Raw genomic sequence first — 22,786 nt, forward strand, 5'->3', positions numbered from 1 at the left:
CTATGTAGTTTTATTTCTATCCATTTTCTTCAACATTTTTCTGGACACATTTCATTACGACTTGACATTAGCCCCTAAAAATATTTTCAGTAAAAACAATGATGACAATTCTGTGGCAGACATTTTCAGCAAATTTTATCCACTAAGGACACAAAATTCTAATTGGCGACGTCTGAGGGATATACTGATGTGCTGCTTTATGCAGATGTTATTAATTTTCTGGAGGTTTGCCATATTTCTAGTTATAGCTAAATCTAAATAATAAACACCTGTCTATAATTTGGACCGTGTAAGGCATCAGAAAATAGTAAAACGTTCATGATCTTTTTTCTTTTTTTAAACATCTTTGTTGGAGTGTAATTGCTTTACAATGGTGCGTCAGTTTCTGCTTTATAACAAAGTGAATCAGATATATATATATATATATATATATATATATATATATATATATATATATATATATATATCTCCCCATAGCTCCTCCCTCTTGCGTGTCCCTCCCTCCCTCCCTATCCCACCCCTCTAGGTGGTCACAAAGCACCGAGCTGATCTCCCTGAGCTATGCGGCTGCTTCCTACTAGCTATCTATTTTACATTTGGTAGTGTATATATGTCCATGCCACTCTCTCACTTTGTCCCAGCTTACCCTTCCCCCTCCCCGTGTCCTCAAGTCCATTCTCTACATCTGCGTCTTTATTCCTGTCCCGCCCCTAGGTTCTTCACAGCCTTTTCTTTTTTTTTTTTAGATTCCATGTATATGTGTTAACATACGGTATTTGTTTTCCTCTTTCTGACTTACTTCACTCTGTATGACGGACTCTAGGTCCATCCACCTCTCTACAAATACCTCCATTTCATTTCTTTTTATGGCTGAGTAATTGTTCATGATCTTTGAAGTCATAGTGCATGAGGTACCCCTGCTCCTTCCCAGTCATTAAGCAGGAGCACGTTGTATCACACAGAATAAAGTAGAATACATCTGCTTCAACAAGTCAAAGTCCTAAAATGACATCAAGCCAGTGCCAAAGAAATTTCTCACATGTTAACATCATTGCTCAAAGAATATATAAAAGTACATGGTCAAGGCAACACAGTGTTGAGAATGACCTGCTAAATCATCAGTAACTGTGAATAGATATTGCTATAGAATGTGGTAGTGATTGATGTGTGATTTAATACTGATTTGAGGGTTTTGAATTTTTAATCCAAAAATGTATTTTTATATTTAAAACTATAACACATAAACTTTCCAACTCCATACTTAAAGTTAAGAACTTTCACAAATATGAACAGTGTTCCAGAGCAAGACCCTTTGCCACTTTCCAACAGGGGGCAGAAGTCCTACAGAACAATTTAGCCATGTCCATTGTTCTGATTTTGTTTGTTCTTTTTTGTAATTAGTGCTAATCTATTAATAGTAAACATCACACTTATGTTGGGTGCAAAATAATGAAAACATTGAAAGTGTCTAGTAACATGATTTCTAGATTATGATGGTAAGTAGAGATTAATATAAAAGCACGATGTTTATCATTGAGTTCCTGAGAAACTTGCAACTGGTTCTGTCTAGTCCAACTTCAATCTAGGGGCAAATCATTCCCTTTATGCCACCAATGCCCAAGATGCTCAAGTTTCCTGTTTTCTGTTAAATGGTTTATGCATGTCTAATTACTGTTATATGGTAGGTTATCTACAGGTGATGGGCTTTGAAGGGAAGCATTTGACCAAGATAGTCTTAACATTCCCCATTCCCATGATGGCCTAAACTTTATATTTTTTCTTCCTAAACATAAACTTCTAACCTTTCTTTTCTTAGGAAACCTGCAATTGTAAATTTTTTCTCTGCTCCTTTGAGACATAAATCTTCTCCCAGCCACTTGCCAATTTTACAACCCAGGAATGTCTTTCCAGGACCTAGAAGCCATCCCTTTGAAATATAATTGTCAAGAAAGATAATGCCCCTATCTCCTAGTCTCCGTGCCAGCTAGGAGTCAACTTCAATAAGTGCCAGTTAACAGTCTAATCACATTTACCGACCTCCCACCAATGTCCTCCAGTACTTTTCCACCAGCTCACTTCCGTGCCTAAAACTCTCCTCCCTTTCATTTCAGCAGAGTTGAGTTCAATATCTCTCCCCTACTGCAACAGCCTTGATCTCTATTCCAACAGTTTTTAATAAAACCTCCCTTACCTGTGTGTCTGGTGCAATTTTTCTTAGACAAGTTACCCAGTGTCTAACACACTTTAAATTCCGTGTTTTGTAAGTGTAATAGTTGGTAGTTGATGGTCTTTTCTGAACTGTTACCAGAGGCAGAGCCCAAAGCTGAGACGTTCTCCACACTGTCGCCTATTATTTTTAACTAAAGGTCCTTCTTTCAAATCTGCTGCATTCTGAGTTGGTTACTCAGCCTCTTCTTCTTTCACGCCCAACCAAAACCTGGCCCACATTCAGGAAACTGACCATAATCTTTTCAGATATGCATCCCAATCTTCTCTTTGGTCCTTGGTAAGTAGCTTTTTCTTTTTTTGCTACTGCTTTCCAAGAAATTGAATTATCCCTACTGGAGTCAAATTGGAGATACGATACTACTTTGGAGATGTTGAGAGATGTAAACAGGATAATACTTTCACAGTACTTTAACAGGGCTTTGAACAAGCCTCTAGTCCTCATTTCCTATGTTACTCATCCTTAAATCTCTGATCATCATAATCATCACTCCCTTGAAATTACCATAAGCCCTCTTACTTATTTGTCACTCTGTCTTCTCCTGATAAAATCAACTTCAATTGAAGCAACTCTCTGCTACTCTTTTACCTGTACCACATAGGTGAACTGTTTGAATAAAATCTCATAACCACACTAATTGGTCTCATCTTAAACTCATGATCATTATCTTCAAGTAGGCCTTCCTGTTTGCAAGCTATCCTACCATATTTCCCTAATTCTTTAACTCTCTCACTCATTTTTCTGGATCAGTACCTCTCAAACTTGAATCTGCATATAAATTACCTGAGGATCTTGATAAACATAGATTCTGATTCAGTAGATCTAGAATGGGACCCAAAATTCTGCATTTCAGATGATGAATGGCTGCTGATTTGGGGTTCCTACCTTGAGAAGTTTTGCAGGACAATTTTTCTCTTTCAGGCCATTAACACTCTTCCTTCTTATCGTTTTAACTTGATGACCTCTTTCATATTTTAATGAGAATCAGACAGAACTTCCACAAGCTTTTTTCTGTAAAACTACTTATCTACTTGCATCTGTACCCACATAGCTTATCTTCCCTTCTTTTGGAATTGAATCATATGCTACTATTTCTGAGGCCAAACCCGTAATTTATTCACTGGATTCAACTCCTTTTCATGTACTCTGGGCCACTGTTTCACTAACTCACCTCTTTCATCACTGTATCATAAATTTTTTTCTATATATATATATATATATATATATACACACACACATATATATATACACACACACATATACATACACACACACACACAGAATCTTTCTCAACTATATATAAACATGAGGTACTTTATCCCATTTGAAAATTCCCTTTCTTAATTCCACAGCCTAACCAGCGACTACACGTTCCTCTGCTCCCTCCTTTAGAGAAAAACTCCTTGAAAGTGTTGTCTATATAATTTTTTTCTAATTCTCCCACCTTCATTTTCTCTTGAACCCACAGAACCATCTTTTATAAATTTACACAGGATGGCCACACTGCTGTAGCCAATGGCCAAGTATTCGTACTTCTTTTACTTAGCCTATCCGTAGACATGACGTAATTGATAACAGCCTCCCCCTTCAATTTCTTCACCTGGTTTCGAGAACCACACTTCTCTCCTCCTCCCTCTCCCAAAATTAATTAACGGAAACCTTAGTCCAACAGAGTTGGGAGACCAGAAAACTCTCGCACCTGTGACAACAGCAGAGCCCAACAGGGAGAAGGACGACACCTCTTCTTTCCTGGCAAGGACTCAGTCAATGAAAAGCCACGGACTCTTCGTTTACTATAGCCCTCCCAACTTCCTTCTCCTCTATAAAAGTGTTCTCCCTCCCTTGCCACATGGGAACTTGCACATGACTCACCATGGTTGCAGACCCAGAATTTCAATTCTCTGCTGGTCCCGAATAAATTCATCTTTGCAGGTGAAATATCTGGCAGTCTATTTGTTTGAGGTAAGCATTTGGTGGCCCATACTGGGACCAGAGAAGACTCCCGAAGGCTCTGAGGCTGGTGAGAAAACAGGTGCAGTATTCACAATCAAGCCCATTGTTGTTTACGGCTTTCTCCCTACCCCGGAGTTTGATGGTACTTCTTTCTCCTGAATCTGAGCTTTTGCCCTCCTTTCACTTGAGGCTCTCCAGGCTTTATTTGGGATCTATTTTAAGGTTTCCTCTTTCTCCTCAAGGCCTTGTTCTGTTTACAAGTACTCATTTGGCACTTTGGTCTGATCTTGAGATCAGACTGTCTCAACTGAAGCTGGCTGAAAATGCCTTCGGCCCAATTCCTTTAGAAGGGGTTGCTTCAAATGAAACTGCGCTGTGTGTTCAGGCTTCAGCCTATTCCTTTGGAAGGGCTATTCTCTAGAAATGGGCTGAAAAAGCCTTTGGCTTGGCTCCTCTGGGACCAAGCAGTTTCCTTTGAGTTGGCTGGGGCTGGCTTGCCAGCTGTTTGAATTGAGCGGTTTGTGCTGTAAGTCGTTTGAGCTGTTTGAAAATTGTTCTTTACTCTAGAGGAAAAACCTCTAGGAAATTTGATCCCATTTATCTAAGTATTTTGAGGACACCTCCCCCTCCCCCTCTCCAGGGTTCCGGCCAATTCTATATTTAAAAACCATAGTCCTTCCTCTTGCAAATTTCTAACTAAATGGACTCACCTGACCAAAGGCAATTTAGAATATCAATGACCATCATGGGGAATTTTTGAAATCCACAAACCTAATTTCCTTAAAACCGAATTGGACTACGATAACTAAACTTTCCAGAACTGAATGGAATGCTTATTTCATTTGGTATTTTGAGGCTTCCCAACTTTATCAAGAGCCTAAAATTGCCTCTTCGAAAACTATAATTTTAAGATTAACTGAGGCAAACAAACAATTAAAATAAGATAAAATGGCCCCCCAAACCCCAGGCTCTTCTTTCTTGGCTCCTCTGTCTCAGGCTTCACCTTTGGCGTGGTCATGTCTCTCTCCCTCTGCTCATCACGGCCAGACTTCACCTCCTGCACCGTCTTCTGCCTTTCCTTCTACACTGACTGTGCCTCCACTATACCCTCAATTATCTCATACTAATTCTCTCACCAAACTTCCCCTTTTCTCTGAAACTCTCCTTACTCCCTTTTCCTCTGAACTTGTCAGAACCTGCCCCTTTAAAATTAAGAATCCAGAGGCTAACCCCTTAATTTCTTATACTCCCTGGACTAAAAATGAACTGTGAACCATAGTCAAAGATTTTTTCCAAAGTAACTGAAGATCCTCACAAATTTGCTAAAGAATTTAATACTGTCATTCAAACTTATCAACCTGGTTTCTGACTTATATCGCCTGGTTCATGTTTGTCAGTGAAAGCCAGGCTCAGCATTGGATGAAAACTGCTAAATGAGAATATCCTGAAAGGCCTCTAGAATTACAACTGGGCAACCAGCCCACTAACTTATTACAGCTGATTCTTGAACAGCACTGGTTTGAACTGCTCAGGTCCACTTACATGCAGATTTTTTTCAACAGTGAACATTACAGTACTACACAATCCTTGGTTGTTGAAACTGAGGATGTAAAACTGCAGATGTAAGCAGATAGGGTAGGGAGTCTCCAGAGAAAGACAATCAGGTATGGTTTTCTTGACATAAGAGAAGCCATTTTGGGCGTAAGCTATTTTATGAGCTAAGCCTGGCCACAATGCTTGTCCTTAGACAGGTGTTAGTAATTAGTGTTCTCAAGGGAACAAAAGAATGCAGAAACATTGCCTATTATCAGGAAAGAGAAGTAATAAGAGCAAAGATAATATGTCATTTGGAAAGACTCCCAGTTCTGTTTCAATGGTAAAGATTAGCCTCAAGCACTCAAACACCAAGTCAACTGGAACCTAAGGGATGATGATATTGACCTTTTCTATACCTCAATCAACTAAAGCTTGGACTCTGTGGGCTGCCCAAGCCCCTTCACAAATATGCATGTACGTTTAGCTTAAAACTTCCCCAATTTTGCTGTTCTGGGAGACTGTGCTTTGGGAAATATCCCCAGTGTTCTCCTTACTTGCTGCAAGTAATAAATCTTTCCTTCTCCCAATCTTTGGCTTGGTTGTGTCTGTTGGCTTGATACCCACCAAGAAACAAACCCAGTTTTGGGGTAACACAGATACAGAGGGAATACAACCACATATACAAAGGGCTGACTATGAATTTTACATGGATATTCAGAGGGTTGTACCCCTAACCCTCTCATTGTTAAAGGGTCAACTATATATGATCAGGCTCAGGCCGGATCACTAGGTAACTTTATCCAACAATTTTTAGGGCTTTTCCAATGCCTGTTGACTGGAACAAAATTCAGGCTTGCCCACAAAAATCTGAGGAAACTGTTCGTAAATATTACAATCAACTTCACATTGTTTTTAAAGAAAATTCTGGTCTTCCTTCAGATGTTGATTCTTCCCAAGTAGTTTTTATCTGGCAAACCAGCTCTCTTGTACTCTAGATGAGTCACCTCCAAGGAAGACCACCAAAATTCTTATTCTAACTCAGGCAAACGAAGGCTCCTAAATGAAACCAAAGCCTCCTAGTCTCCGCTATTATTGCAAAAAGTCAGGACGCTGGAAAAGAGACTGTTACAAATGTAAGCACCTGAGGCTCCTTCAGCCCTCTAACCGGGCTTTCCAAAGTCCTTCCAGTTCTCAATGCTGGAGCTCCAAAGAACTACAAAGCCCTTCCCAATTCTCCCTCTTAGTTGGCTTGGAAAAACATTTCTCCAGATTGGAGATGAATCTCTTCCAATCCTAAATGACATTGGAGCCACACTCTTGGTTCACAGCCCCACTACAATATAACAGCCCCTGCCTTGGAGTACTAAAACAGCTCCAATAATGGGGATCTCTAATGAATCTCAAGAGGTTCCTGTCTCTGAACTCTTGGGCTGCACCTCGCAGGCCTGCAAGGCCTGTGCTTGCCCAGCTTCAAGACTGAAGAAGGAGCCCAGAGTCAGCAACAGAGACATTAATGGTTTAATGGGTTAGGGAGCTTACACGTCTGAAGCAAGGTCCTGGAGCAACACCCCACTGTGTGCAGAGCGCAGCGAGCAGGACACGGCGGCAATCTTCGCTCCCGGTTTTGCGGAGGCCGAGGGGGGGAGGGAAGATTACCACTTATAGGGGAATTGACATCAGGTGGACTCATTAGTTACCAGAGAAACCAGTGGAGGGGCACACCCCTCACTGCCCCTATGATAAGAACAATCACTAGCTGGGGTCTGGAGCAAGTACACGGGAAAGTCAGTCAAGTGAGTAGGGTGTAGGTGAAGCAGGCACTGGTCAGCAGGGGATGCAGAGAGAGCAAGAGAGCAACCATCTTGAGTGGCCTGACCATACAGAACCCATTCCCTCTTGTTTAGGCCGTTTGAGAGATACACACCTTTTTTTCCCTTAGTTTCTCCACCCTTATCCATTTACTAGGCTGAGACTTCTTAGAGAAGTATCATGCCAGAATTTCTTTCTCCCAAAAGGGGGAAATAATTCTAGAAATTGACAGTAGTCATCAAAGTAACCCACCAGGTGAATTAAATGACCCTTTGACATCTTTTATTTGTTCCATCTCTGACAGTACTATAGCTGATTCTGGAAACATTGAAAATTTGTCCCTATTGAATCAGCTACAACTTTCCTTTGGACAGAATCTCCAACTGATGGTAAAATTTACAGCACACCTCCCAAGAAAATTCAAATAGACACCTCAAAACCTCTTCCCAGAATTAATATTCTGTAAGTAAAGAAGCCCTTCAATGCGTGAAGACCATAACAGAAGATTACAAGGCTCAAGGCCTCTTTATCCCTTGTACTAGCACATGTAACTCTTCCATTTTACCAGTGAGAAAACCTAAGGGCCAAGGGTGGAGGTTTGTCCAGGATCTACAAGCAATAAACAACACTGTTATCTCTAACCCTCATACATTACTAACATCCATTCTACCAGAAGTAAATTCTTCACCGTAATTGATTTATGCAGTGCATTATTTAGTTGATGAAACTGTTCAATACCTTTTTGCCTTCACTTGGGAAGAAAAACAATTTACCGGGACAGTAGCACCTCAGGGTTATACTGAGATTCCTTATTTCTTGCAAATCCTGAAGGCTGATCTGGAGGACATGAAGTTCCCTAGAAGTTCTACTTTGTTGCAACATGTGGATGATTTGCTTCTTTGTTCTCCTTTTCAAGCCTCCTCACAGGAAGACAGCATCCCCTTACTAAAGCGTTTAGCCTTAAAGGGACATAAATTTGCCAAATAAAAATTGCAGCTTGCCCAAACATAGGTTCAATATTTAGGGTATCTGATAGTAGAACAAGGCCTACACCTACATCCAGATAGACTTCATGGAGTCCTAAGTTTCCCCAAACCCCAAACTAAGCACCAGTGAGGTTTTCCCAGGCTAGTTGGTTATTGCTGAAATTAAACTCCAAATTTCTCTCTACGGCCAAACTGTATATGTTTTACTCAACGGTAACAACCCCAACACAACTTTATGGGTGGGACCGGACAACATAGCCTTCTAGGGCTTAAAGAGCATTTGATAAACCTACCTGCCTTTGGGCATCCCCATTATCAGATTTCCCTTTTCCTTTCTGTATATGAAAAGGAAGGAAATACCCTGGGGGTTCTCGCCCGAAAACACAGATTGCCATTGACCCATGGGGTCTTACAGCCAGCAACTGAACCCTGTGGCATGGGGATACCCTCTTTGCCTTAGAGCCATTATGGCCACACCCCTTTTGGTTAAGGCCACCAAAAAAATCATTGTGGGATCCCCTTTGACCATTTTTGTACCTCATGCTCTAGAGGCTTTCCCGAATTTCCATTAAACTCAGCACTTCTCAGGCAGCCGCCTCACCTCCTATGAGGTCTTTTTGTTAACTGCTCTTCACATAACTCTTTCACATGGTAATAAACTTATCCCTGCTGCTCTTCTCTCCTCCATAATCAATGACATCCCTCATGCCTGCTTGAGGCTGACAGACCACCTCCCAGCTCCTTGTGATGATCTACAGGAAATCCCACTGGGTCACGTCGACTGCTCATGGTTCACTGATGGTTCTGATTTAAAAGGTGACAATGGCAAATACTGTGCTGGGTAGGCTATTACAACTCCTTTTGATGTTGTTGAGGCAGCATCTTTACTATGGCCTCTTCAGTCCAACAGGCTGAATTATACACTCTTACAGGGGCATGTACTTTAGTCAAGGACAAAACTGCCAATATTCATACTGACAGTAGATAAGCTTTCAGAGTAGCTCATGATTTTGGAATATTGTGGAAGCAATGTGACTTCCTTACTTCCAGTGGAAATAAAATTTAAAATGGCCCCTATGTTCAGGAATTATTGAATGCAATACGTTTACCTGCTGCTTTAGCTATTATTAACATTCTAGGGCATTCTAAACTTGACTCTCTGGAAGCTAAGGGAAATCACCTTGCTGATATTTCTGCAAGGAATACTTCCCTTAAAGGGACCAACAACAGCCAAACCTCTGTCATGGTCCAAAGGTATATTTCCCCAAAGATAATTTAGAAAAGCTGGCTAGAGAAGCCCAGTAATTGACCTCAGAAAAGAAAAAAAGCAAGATTGGAAATTCAACAATTGTTGTTTTATAAAAAGAGAAAGCTCTGATTTGAACCCAATAACAACCCAGTCCTACTGGAGACTCCAAAATTCCCAATCCTCACCACTGTAGATGCATTAAACCATTAGTCTACTGACAAAATGATAGCCTTCCTGAATCAATATCGGTGGAGAAATATTAACAAAGCTGCAAAAAGTGCGGTCTTGTCACACTCGGCCGAAGTACAACCCAGGGAAGCCTGTTGATACTGCTCCCAGACATTTTAAACTGCCTTAATGGACGATTTGAGCTGTGGCAAGTAGATTTTATTCAAATTTCTCCAGCAAGTGGATACAAATATGTTTTAGTTATGGTATGTACATTTTCACACTGAACTGAAGCCTTCTCTTGCAGACAGACTACTGCCTCTTCTCTGGCTAAAGTTGTTTTGGAAAAGATAATCCCTACCTGGGGAACGCCTCTCAAACTTCATAGTGATCAAGGAACTCATTTCACTGGCCAGGTGCTTAAACAAGTCTGTGCTGTTTGGTCAGTTTTACAACACATACACTTTCTTACCACCCTCAGTCCTCTGGTTTAGTTGAACACACTAACAGTATTACTAAGACTCAATTTGCAAAATTTATAGAGGCTCTCCAACTACCTTGTCCAAAGGCATTGCTGTTGGTCCTTCTAAATCTCAGATCCATCCCTTTAAGAACTCATAAACTCTCACCCTTTGAGATAATCACCGGATGCCTAATGCACTTAGCTCCTTCTTTTGACTCACAGCTGATAAAAAGAGAGATACTCCAAAATTGCTTCCATTAAAAATAACCATGTTTTGATAGAGCAGTCTTTTCACAGGACACCTTCTGAAGATGAAGACCTTAAGCATCCCACCTTGCAACCTGGAGATTTTGTCTATCAGAAAAGACACCTCCAGAAGAACTCTTTTCAACCTCTTGGGAAAGGCCCTGTCAAGTACTGCTAAGTAACCCTTGTGCTGCTGAACTCCAAGGAAGAGACTCTTGAATTCCTGTGACACACCTAAAAAAAGTGCCAAACCCTGACTGGACCTGCACATCATCTGGTGACCTGAAAGTAAAGATTTCCCAAAACTGAAGCAGATGACATCTGATGAGACATCCTTCCCAAGATATCTGGACCAGGCTTATTGGAAGTTTGTTGCCAAAATTTTGATGATGACATAACACTTCAGATTATGAACAGACATCTCTAATGTCTATGATCCTGATAACATACGGACTTTAGATTAAAAGTGCCTGAGAGTTCTATCTCCTACCCCTCCTTGTTACTTGAATGTGACCTTAAAAGATTTCCATGGTGCACTTTCCTTTCAGTGTGAGACACTACACCCAGAAAAGTTCCTTCCTGACATTGAGGGACAAAAAGCCCCTGAAAGTAGAAAATCTGACTCTAGATCAGTTATGCTTTCGGAGAGAGATATTGATCAAAAGGGAGAAATATTTAAAACTAATAAATAAAAACCTCAATTAAACAGAGTTGGGAGACCAGAAGGGAAACTCTCATGCCCTGATATAATAGCAGAGCCCAACAAAAAGAAGATACACTTTTTTTTTCCTGATAAGGACTCATCCAGTGTAAAGCCATGGACCCTTCATTTACTATAGCCCTCCCAACTTCCTTTTTCTCTCTAAAAGTGTTCTCCTTCCCTTACTGTTTAGGGACTTGCATGTGGCCCACCATGGTTGCAGACTCCGAATTGCAATTCTCTCCTGATTCAGAATAAATCCATCTTTGCAGGAGAAATATCTGGCAGTCTATTTGTTTCAGGCCAACACTCTGTTCTCTCTCTCTCTCTCTTCTGTTCTCTCATCTCTCACTAGCTATTCCTTCCTGGTCTTCATTTCTGGTTTCTTCTCATCTCTGCAACCTACAGATCAATGATTCACAACACTGGCTATACACTAGAATTACCTAAGGATTTTTAAAAACAGATACCGGAACCTTACCTCCAAGGAATCTAATGTAATTTGTTTGGCACAGGACCTGAACAGTGATAGTTTTTCATCTCCCCAGGCATTTCTAACATCCAGCCAGGATTGAGAATCACCGTCCAGCCTCAGTTTGTACCTCTTCTCTACCTGGATTCATTCCTAGGAGATAGCATTTTGCAAAAGAAAAACTTTTCTATTCAAGTGTGGAAGGGAGTCAGATATCAGGAGTACTGATTTACCAAATAAAAATCACAACACATATTTGAATGGGGGAAAAAACCCACAAACTTCTCAAGTGTAGTAGTTTGCATTAGTCTGTTCATGACAGGAAGATAACAACTTTCTCAAATTATTATATTCACAAAGGTCATGCATATCTTCAGATATCAGTATATCATAGTTCAGGGATGATTTCCTTTTGTTACAAAATCCAGGTTTATGAGCAATAGTCAAGGTTTTATTAATTTGAGGACCAGAAACAATAAAGGCAATCTTGGTTTTGGCTTAATTTCAGAGCATAGAGCATTCTGTTTGTTTGTTTTTCCAACTGTAGTATGTAAAATGCTTAATAATAATGAAAGCAGGCTAAAGTGTTTGTTTTTTGCTTCCTTTAGTTTCATAGCTTTAAATATTCTCTATAAGTAAAATGCCTAATCTGTATCTCTGACATAAACAACCCTAAAGTTTTTGACTTGTATGTCCTATTGCCAACTCAGCATCAATTACTGAATGCCTAATTGCTATTTCAGATTTCAAAAAGCTTATATATGTCTCCAACCAATTGTTCTGAGGTCATCCCTAGGTTAACAGATGCAACTCCATCTTTTCAAGCTAAAAATGTTGGGGTTGTCTTTAACAACTCTTCTCATATCCCAAATCTAAACCATCATAAAAATCTTCTTGGTTTCATTTTTCAAATATGAGCAAAATTCCATAACTTCTCATTACTTTCACTGCCACCACCCTTGTTAACACTGCATCATCTCTCACCTGAATTAAAATTTCACTGGCCTCCTAATGTTTCTACTTATTTCTGTTCCTGCTACCTACATATTATTTTCAATAGAATAACACAGCAAACCTTTTAAAATGTACGTCAGATCATATTTTTCTTCTGCCTATATAACTTCTGCTTAAATATCTTATCTCACAGCAAGCATGGTGCTTATTTCTGACACATCTTCCCCATCCTTACCATTGCTCACTTCAGTGATGTGCCCCTTTCCTGTTCCTCAGTCATTCTGAGCACACTGCAAAGTTTAAGCCTTATACTTCCATACCCACTGTTCTCTCCACCTGAATACTCAAGATATACGCATGTTTTGCCCTCTCAACCTTCAAATCTTTGTTCCAATGTCACCTTCTCGGCAAAGCCTTTCTTAAGAAGTATATTTAAAATCACAACCCATTTCCCTTATCCTTGCTCTCCTCATCCTTCCTTCCTCCTTACTCTGCCCCAAAGCATGCATCACCATTTGACAAACCATTTTTAAATGTTTATTTTCTGTCTCCTCCTTCTACTGCCCACCCTGCAATGGATACTCCATTGAAGGCAGGGACTTTGATTTGTTCATTGCAAAATAACATTATTCTAGATTAGTACCTGGCACACTGTAGGGTCTCAATAAATATTTATTGAATGAGCGGATACATTATTCTGTGGAGAGAAGATTAGTCCCATCTTCAAATGCTATGAGCCCTGTATTAATTCACAAGAAGACTTTTATTTGTTTTGATTTGTTTTGTTTGACTGAATTGAATGCCATGTGCAAGGAAATATGAGGAATACTTAAATCAGTGATCTTCTCCCCCCAGATGTCAATCTTAGCTTTAATACTACAGGTAGATTATATCTTTTGCAAATCATATGAACACTCAACCCCCCTTCTTCTTGCCCTATCCCCACCACACTCATACAACATAGAGCCCTCAATATTTTTGGCAGAGACCTGCAATGAATAATGAGGTAGAGAAGAGAATACTGCAGAGAAGAGCAAACATCAGTGTCTGGGGTTTTCTTTCCCTTTAAAGTTCTTTCATTTACTAACCTCCAATATGCTAATTCTGAAGGGCACCATATTCCACCCCCTTTAACACTGCCCTAAAAACTCTTTAATGATGCATTGAAAAATATTCCTGGAGCACAAAAGGGTTGGGAAATACCGTGGTACGCACTATCTGATTCTCTTTACCATTTCTAGGACTCCTGTTTTAGAGGTATGCTGCAGCTGCTCTTGGTGTGCAGGAGCTAAATTGTGAAACTCCTGTGTTTGATGAAATGTTTGCCTGGCCATATAGCTAAGGGAAGCATAGTTCTGCTGTTGAAGGAGCAAAGGAAAAACCATGGAGAAGTACCGGGGTTTCTGTTGAGGCCAAGAACCCCTGCGATCTGCCTACCAAATTTACACTGGTCTCAGCAGAGCAGGAGGAGCACTGCCACCATCATACACGCTTGGGCTGCTGTGACTCAAGGAAGGATTTTTTTCTGCTTGGCAAAAAAATGTTCCCAGGGAGTGTGACAGCAGCTGGCTCCATTGGTGGTAGAATTTCCAACTGTGAAGCTACAGAGCTGTACAGGGAGAGTGAGTCAACTCTTGCTTATTTGGTGCTCTGGGTGGGAGAAAGGGGGCAAAGGTGGACCACGTTCTTCCCAAGAAGGCAGTTCCTTTTGGTGTAGAGCAGCCTGCTTCACTTCCCTAAGGTGAGGAAAATCAAGCTCATTGATATTCCTGCCCACAGTACCTTCTGTTATGCCCATGTGGTTAGCTGGCATCAACCTGCCTCCTAGAGAAAACAAAAGACTGAAGTGGCTCTTGTGTTAAAACTATCTGGTTTTTTCTCTATTTTATTCAACTGTTAGGCTCTTTATTTCATCCTTGCTTCACATGCATGTGGATGTATTTCAATTTATCTAAGAGAGATTTCAAGGTCATTAAAATTAATCTTTTGAAGGTCACAAACGTGCACTGTCAAATTTGTAGTTTTGAAAGAGTCAGCCTTTAACCTTTCTAATAGATATTCCATATAATCTATAATGGCATATAGTAGAGAAGAAAGGCTTTATTTAACTATATCTTTGAAAAGCAATAATCACTGCAAGCATTGTTGAATTGTATCACGAGAGATATTTTTCTAAGAGTGAATAATTCTATCTAGTAATTTAAGTAAGGCTCATATTCAGAATGACTGATAAAGATTAAGTAAATGCTAGGTAATATTTTGTAAAATATTTATTTTTTGTTCTAATAACATAATCTCAGTGTACATTTACCAAAAAAAAAAAAAAAAAAAAGCATATTGCCATTCTCAGGTGTGGCATCTATATTTCCACAAGCATTTTAAAACAGAAGTTAAATATATATATATATATATATTACATCTATATATAAAATGCAACTGAACTCCTAGCATCATTCTGGCAACCAAAAAAGCCATATGCAGGTACTATTGAAATTAGAAAGTTAGATTTTAACCTCTAATATATTTTTAACATAGCTAACACATAAGAAACCAGCTGGGCTTATTACAGGTCCCGAACTTTCCAAATTAAACAGTGTGTGCTAAAAAAAGAATCTAATCATGCAGAGACCTTTTTTTTTTCTTTATCTTATTCACTAATATTTAATTTCCAACAAATACATATTGCAAGCTGTTAACTTCCTCTTACTGCAAAATGAGGATAAGATATTTAATGCCAGTGGCTTTGTATTTATGACTGTTGCCCATAAATTACACAGTTGTTTTGGTTGAGTATTTGCATTTTTCTCTCACTTGAAATTTATTTCAAATATGACAAACTGTCTAATTCCCTGTGAAACAGCATTAGTTGTTACCTTGAGAAACTTAGTTTGTTCAAACATCCTTTGGAATCTCTATAAGTAACTAAGTAAAACTAGAATTGGGACATTAGGATAGTAAAGGATCTACAACTCTTCAAACATACCATCTTATTTCATTCTGGTCAAATCTAAACTGGGAAATATTGAGATAGAAACAGGGAGGTATTTTTTTAGGTTAATTATCAGAATTCTAGTGTATTTTATATAATTTAGATAAATAAAAAGATTGTTATTATTAATTAATTTGAGACAGCAGTTTAAAACAAGAACTGATGTGGGTGGGGAAAAAAGGAATAGTCACCTTAGACTAAATCAAAGATATAAGTTATTAGCACTAAATTTATTTTTTTTTAATTTTCTTTTTTTTTTTTTTGAGTTTTTTCTACATTTTTTTTTAACATCTTTATTGGAGTATAATTGCTTTACAATGGTGTGTTACTTTCTGCTTTATAACAAAGTGAATCAGTTATACATATACATATGTTCCCATATCTCTTCCCTCTTGCATCTCCCTCCCTCCCACCCTCCCTATCCCACCCCTCTAGGTGGTCACAAAGCACCGAGCTGATCTCCCTGTGCTATGCGGTTGCTTCCCACTAGCCATCTTTTTTACATTTGGTAGTGTATATATGTCCATGCCACTCTCTCACTTTGTCCCAGCTTACCCCTCCCCCTTGCCATATCCCCAAGTCCATTCTCTAGTAGGTCTGTGTCTTTATTCCCATCTCGCCACTAGGTTCTTCATGACCTTTTTTTTTCCCCTTAGATTCCATATATATGTGTTAGCATACTATATTTTTCTCTTTCTGACTTACTTCACTCTGAGCACTAAATTTCTTAAATGCCAGAAATCTGTTATATTTTCTGTGGCATTCCCTAATGAATAATGTTAATTACAATTTCACATATTATAAGATTTATCACTCTAATTAAAATAAACAATTGAGCCAGTAGCAACAAGTGCCTACTTTTCTTAAGAACAGAAAAAAATGTATGTGAGATAATTCTGATGTCTCATTAAGTCTTAGAAAAAATGGAACAATGCAGAACTGAGTTTGATCTGAAAAAAGATGTAGAGAATTGTTAGATGGTGAAGACACTACTGAATTTCTGTATAAACCATTTTTAATATTTTTTGATGAAGATTCTAAAAATCTTAAGTAAATTCATCTTAATAAGGAAACTTTAGCAGTATAATTGTAAAATACATCATGATAGTTTAAAAGAATGGATCTTAATATATACCAGACTTAGAATATATCAAAGCATTTAGAGAAAAAGGTCCACATCAGTCAACATTCATTCAGAACCACTAGAAAATAATGTAGAATAAGAGATGTGTAACGTGAAGCAAACTTACACGATTGTAGGAGCTGGTGGGACAGTGTCAGTTCCACTGTTTCTTCTTTGCTGGTGTTGAGTGTGAAGTCCCTGGACAATCAGAAGGGAATGTGGGGACGAGCAGTGACACATGAAGACCTCAAGGAACAAGATGGGGCTTGTGTCTGTCTTTCATTAGAATCCACAATGTCTCCAGTGTGCTCTGGCCTCACTCACACCAGGATATGGAGAAGTGCAAGGGAAAAAAATCTCTTGGGAGCTGGCAGTGAGGAACCCAACTGTTGCCCAATCAACAAGGTGAGCAAGCAGATTCAGAAAGACATACATGATTTACTTCAACCTTCCAAGAATAAACATGGCCACTGCTTCCGAATCTCTCATGTATTGTCTCCTGACCAATCTTAGCCAGAAACATTCTAGGAAGAGGATTCCAGGAAACATAGTTCAGCTTAGCCAGAATGACACATTAGAAGCCAATCATACTGACAAAATAGAAATATCAACAAGAGTTTCGACTCCCTAAACAAACGTTCACCTTAAAATCCTTATGCCCTATCCTGCCTGATTCCTTTCCTGGAGAATTGGAACCTCTTATGAGGTTCAGATCACAATTCTGGGATCAAATAGCCCTTAGGGTCATGGGTAGCTTTGATTATAGAGTTCAAAGGCTTTTATTGGCCCTTGGGGGTTCAGAATCACCAGGTGAGAAGGTTCAATATTTCTTTACCTATTAACTGCTGTCTTTACTGAAAGAAATCTCTTGTTTTCTGTCTTTTTTCTTGGTGAATCAAGATTCACATGTATGGTTTTGCTGGTGTTTTTATGAGAAAAAAATTTAAAAGCAGGGAAGCCCATTTATTATATGGCAAATATATTACGCTTAGCCTTTTGCTTTTCCTTTGGATATTATCTAAGGACCACTAGCTTCTTTTTTGTTTTCTTCTGTTTTCCTATTGGTGCCTATTTTTTTATTTCCTACCACAAAGAAAAGTAAAAGAAAAAAAGGAAAAGATAAAACTACAGGATTTTTCTACTACATAGTCTTTATTAATCTGGTCTCACTGTATCATACTTTTCTCCTACAAGGATCCAAATTTATCTCCATTCCTAAGAGGACCAACATCTTTCAGCAAATGCATTCTCATCCCTTCCCAATTTCCAGTAAGGGCTCCACTGCAGGTCTGCTATTTTAGCAAAACTCTAGTTTAGATTGCTTCACTGATTGAACTTGTATCTTGAATCTGTATAGACTTCTAAACAAAAGAAAAAAAAAAGACAGATTTGCTCAGAGAGAATCAGCATAGGGAGAGAGAGTGATTTCTTCTTTCCTTCTCGCCTTGTAGCAGCCAACATTCAGGGCTACAAATGTGGATGGTTCCACTGAGCAGCATGTGCCCGAGATAGCACGTCCCTGCCAACTGGGCAGGGTGAGCTGACCCACTGCTCCCATTAGGGCCAAATGGCTTTCTATCAAGATACCGTTATGGGTGAGCCGAGATCCTCTCCAAGGTCACTTCATGCTATTGACACATTTGGAAAAGAGATTTGGAATACTTAAATTTGTTCAGTTTACTCTCTCATTAAAAACACAAGGCAGGCAGTGAAGGTGAATTCACATCAAGGTTACTAACTAAAGTTAGCTCGTAATAAGACATGAAAATACGACTTCCTTTCTCTGATAAGCAAGCTGAGCCAAAAGAACTCTGCAATCAATATTAAGTGAAAAATATTATAGGCCCTATAAAAATTTTCCAAGGGGCAAACCTATAATCTTCTGTCTCAAGCAATTCCTGCCACTGTTATCCTAGATACCCACAAATGCAGAGACACACTGCAGAGGCTGAATAAGGTTAAAATAACAAGGGAAGTTTCATGAAATTTTTGTTTTGAATGCATAGAAAAACCTGTGCTAGTATACAGTATAATTCAGAAATTAATGTCCTCCCTGCACTAATAATTGATTCAAATAAAATAAGACAGTTTTACGGTAACTTTTGAAAAAATAGCAAGAGTTATATAGTAACTTTATAAGAATATATTCTGGAAATGATTGATTTTTATGTCATTTTATGTGTGCTATAAAGGAAGGCATTTTTTCTAGAATCTCATCATTTTTTGTTGCATCTTTCATTGAACATTTTTTTTATTCTCAATATTTTCTTCCGTTGGACATTTTCCCCCTCTCTTTTATGTATCAACATTTCTTCATCCCATTTTGATAGCACTTTGAATGAATTTTACCTCTTAGAATATATTTTTTTCTTTTTGTGCCAATACAGAAGGCCTTCTCTATTTTAGTACACTTCAAGGTCTGCTATTATGTGACAATTTCCTTTCCCTCCTGTTCCCTATTTCCAATATACAAGACAGCCATTCTGGCACAGATATAAAATTACTTTTGCTCAATGGATTTCTTGTCATGCATGTGCACAAAGCTTCATTTGCCTTCAATTTAGATTTTTGTTTTCCTCTGGTGACTCATTTTGCTGCATCTGTGTTTATTCCATAACCTGTGGATAAGGCATGTTTCTCTGACTGGGAGCTGGCTGAGCATTTGCTGCTGGCTGCCATGTGTTAGCAATTCCTTTCCTGAATGAAGTTCAGGGGTGCTCTATCTACTGCATCAGATATTACTGCTTTTTACACATTTCCTATGTGGCATTCAGCTTAGAACCCGTTTGTTTATCTCCGGGATTTGTTGTTGTTGTTGTTGTTGTTGATTTATTTAGTATATCACAAATGCTTTTGTTGTATTTCCTGATGGTAAATAATTACAAGTCGTACTGATTTTGGTGATCTATGTCAGATGTTTATTATACTTACAGTTGATGCTTTGCCCCTATTCAAATGCTAAATGTGATCACAATGCTTTGTTCTCTATCCTTTCTAAAATTTCCTCTGTACACCTTTCTCACGTAACAATGCAAACTCATTTCAGCCGCAAGCTTTTTCACAGACAGTTCATAGGCTATTGTTTACAAACATGTTTGTCATTCATGGATTAGTACTCAGATGTGTTTGGGATTTTTTTTTTCCTTCTAAATGACTGAATTATTTAACCTATTTTATAATTAGTGCTTTTTTAATACTTCCTGAGACATGGATCTTGCTTTCTGAATGTATTTGGTTAAGGAGTGGGCTAAGTAGCAGTAGGGGAAATAAGCTTATGCATGCAATAAAAGTTTGCACAGGGAAAAGTTATTAACCAGTTTTGGAGTTTGCTTAAATCTTACGTTTCCTATGTTTCGGAGAGCAAAGAGATTTCAAATTAATTAGATTTAGATTTAATTTTTATATTTAAGCATAGATGGTTACTAAACAGACTTTTCACGTACATGGATGGAGATTTGTTATCCATTCATGTGGATTGTTTAACAAATAACTCCCTTCTTGGCAAAGCTATTTGGTTCTGAAATAAAACACCTAGCCACAAATTATCCATTCCTTGAAAATACCTAAAACCACAACTCTAAGGAAGTAGAATTGCTCCAACGGTGAAACTGGGGAATTGATCTAGTCCTGTCATATGAGTAATATATTTTTAAAATCCTACTGTGTTAGAACCATGGCCATTTTTTCTGTATTAGCTGATGCTAACCACAAAAGTCCACAATGCCTTCAAGATTTTACCAGTTTCCTAGGGCTGCGTTAGCGAAGGGCCACAAACGGAGTGGTTTAAGACAAAGAAATTTATTCTCTCAAAGTTCTAGAGGCTAAACTTTCAAAATCAAGATGTTGGCAGGACCATACATCCTCCAAAGCTTCTAGGAGAGGATCCTTCCTTGACTCTTCCAGCTTCTGGTAGCCCCAGGTATTCCTTAGTTGGTAGCAGCTTAACTCCAGTCTCTGCTTCCATATTCACATGGCCATCTTCCCTCTGTGTTTGTCTGCCTCTGTCTTCACATGAGGTCTGTGTCTGTGCCCAAATTTCCCACTTCTTCTAAGGATACCAGTCATATTGGATTAAGGTCCACCATACTCCAGGATAAGTTCATCTTAACTAATTATATCTGTAACGACTCTACTTCTAAATAGGTCACATTCTGAGCTACTGGAAGTTAGAATTTAAACATGTTTCAGAGGAACACAATTCAACTCATAACAAGCACTAAGAAGTTTATTTCTTCCTAAGGTAATATGCTGGATAGGTAAGAAGATTGGCAGAGTCATCTTGCATGCAGTCATTCAAGATCCAGATTGACAAAAGCTCTACCATCTTCAAAACATGGTTTCCAAAGTCATCCTAAAAGTTATGGCCATGTCAGACATCCAGAAGGGATAAAGGACACAGAGGAGCAAGAGTGGGAGGTTTTGATAGGCTAGATGTGGAAACGGCACCACATCTAGTGCCACAGTCCATTGACTACAATGATAAAGAAGCAAGGAAAATGTGGTCTAGCTGTGTGTCCAAGAAGAAAAGAAGAATATGGATTTTTCTGAGCAGAAAGGAATCTCTGCCACTCTTCTATACAATGGGACTCTAGGGCATTGTATGAGAGACTGTAGATGTTATCCGATGTGACTGGAGTAACCATACTTTCTGAATTCCCTAGGACTACATCAATTGATGCTTATTGTCTGAGAAAAAATTATCAGTTGCATTTTCTCTCCCTCGCAAAAGTAACCTGAATTAGATAATAATTTATATGGTCATCCTACCAATGAGGATAAAATCTCAAAGATAAGGTAAAGGGGGTAATCCCACATCCCCACAAACCTTTCTGTAAAAGAATATATCAAATGTGCCAACTGAAAACAAGATTTCAGGGACTTCCCTGGCTGTCCAGTGGTTAAGACTCAGCACTTCCAATGCAAGGGGAGCAGGTTCGATCCCTGGAAGGGGAAATAAGATCCCACATGCCATGCAGTGCAACCAAAAGATTAAAAAAAAAAAAAAATTCTTTTAATATGTTTTTAATCCTACAAGAATGATATTTGGCAAGATTATGGACCATATGTCTTTAGCATTCTCTAAACCAGAATGATTGAAAAGGTGTTTAAGACATTTTAATAAAGTGTAATTGTATACCTGTCTAAAAATCGTGTCCTTTAAAAATGTAATTTCTAACTGATCTGAGAAAAATAGATTTTGAGGCATCCATAGGCATCTATATAATAGTCTTATCTGCATCAAAAATAAATATATCTTAGGCACTTTCCAAATGAAAGTTTTAGATGGGTGATCATTGTAATGAATATTAATTAGGAAAAAGATTGCCTAATAAAGAACTGATACTAAGCCCCTAAGTGATTGTGAGTCTGCTTAACTGAGTTGAATGTGGCTTTACTTTGCTTGTAAAAGCACATGTTGAAATATTCTTAAGATTGTCCTTGAGATTTCTTTACACTTCTTGGAATTCCTCATCATAATGAAATGTTCCATTCACTGTATGTACTAGGTTTAAGAAACAAAGTACCCTCTCATTTTTTTAATTAGTCAAAATATAAAGAAAACTTGAACTCAAAAGAACTCATTTATCTTTTGCTACACCTCTGCAGAGTGCTTGCATAGCTCTGTTGCCAAGCCCCTGTAAAAGAACTCACAAACTATGATATTTGAGCTTCAAGTCTCCTGTAGAGACTTTAGGGAGTCCTGCTCAAATCCTTTTAATGGGTAAGAAGATATAACTTAGCTTTTATATAAGAGTTTGTTAAAGTAATCAAGGTTATACACATGCCTTTTATAAGTAATTCACATAAGAATTCAAGCATATGTGTGAAAGGCATGATTGAGAATATGTTTCCCATTAAACATTTTACTGAGGTCAATGCATTTTATTTCATCATGATCTTCTTTCTCAAG

Source organism: Balaenoptera ricei, chromosome 5 (genome assembly GCF_028023285.1).
Source record: "Balaenoptera ricei isolate mBalRic1 chromosome 5, mBalRic1.hap2, whole genome shotgun sequence".
NCBI lineage: Eukaryota > Metazoa > Chordata > Mammalia > Artiodactyla > Balaenopteridae > Balaenoptera > Balaenoptera ricei.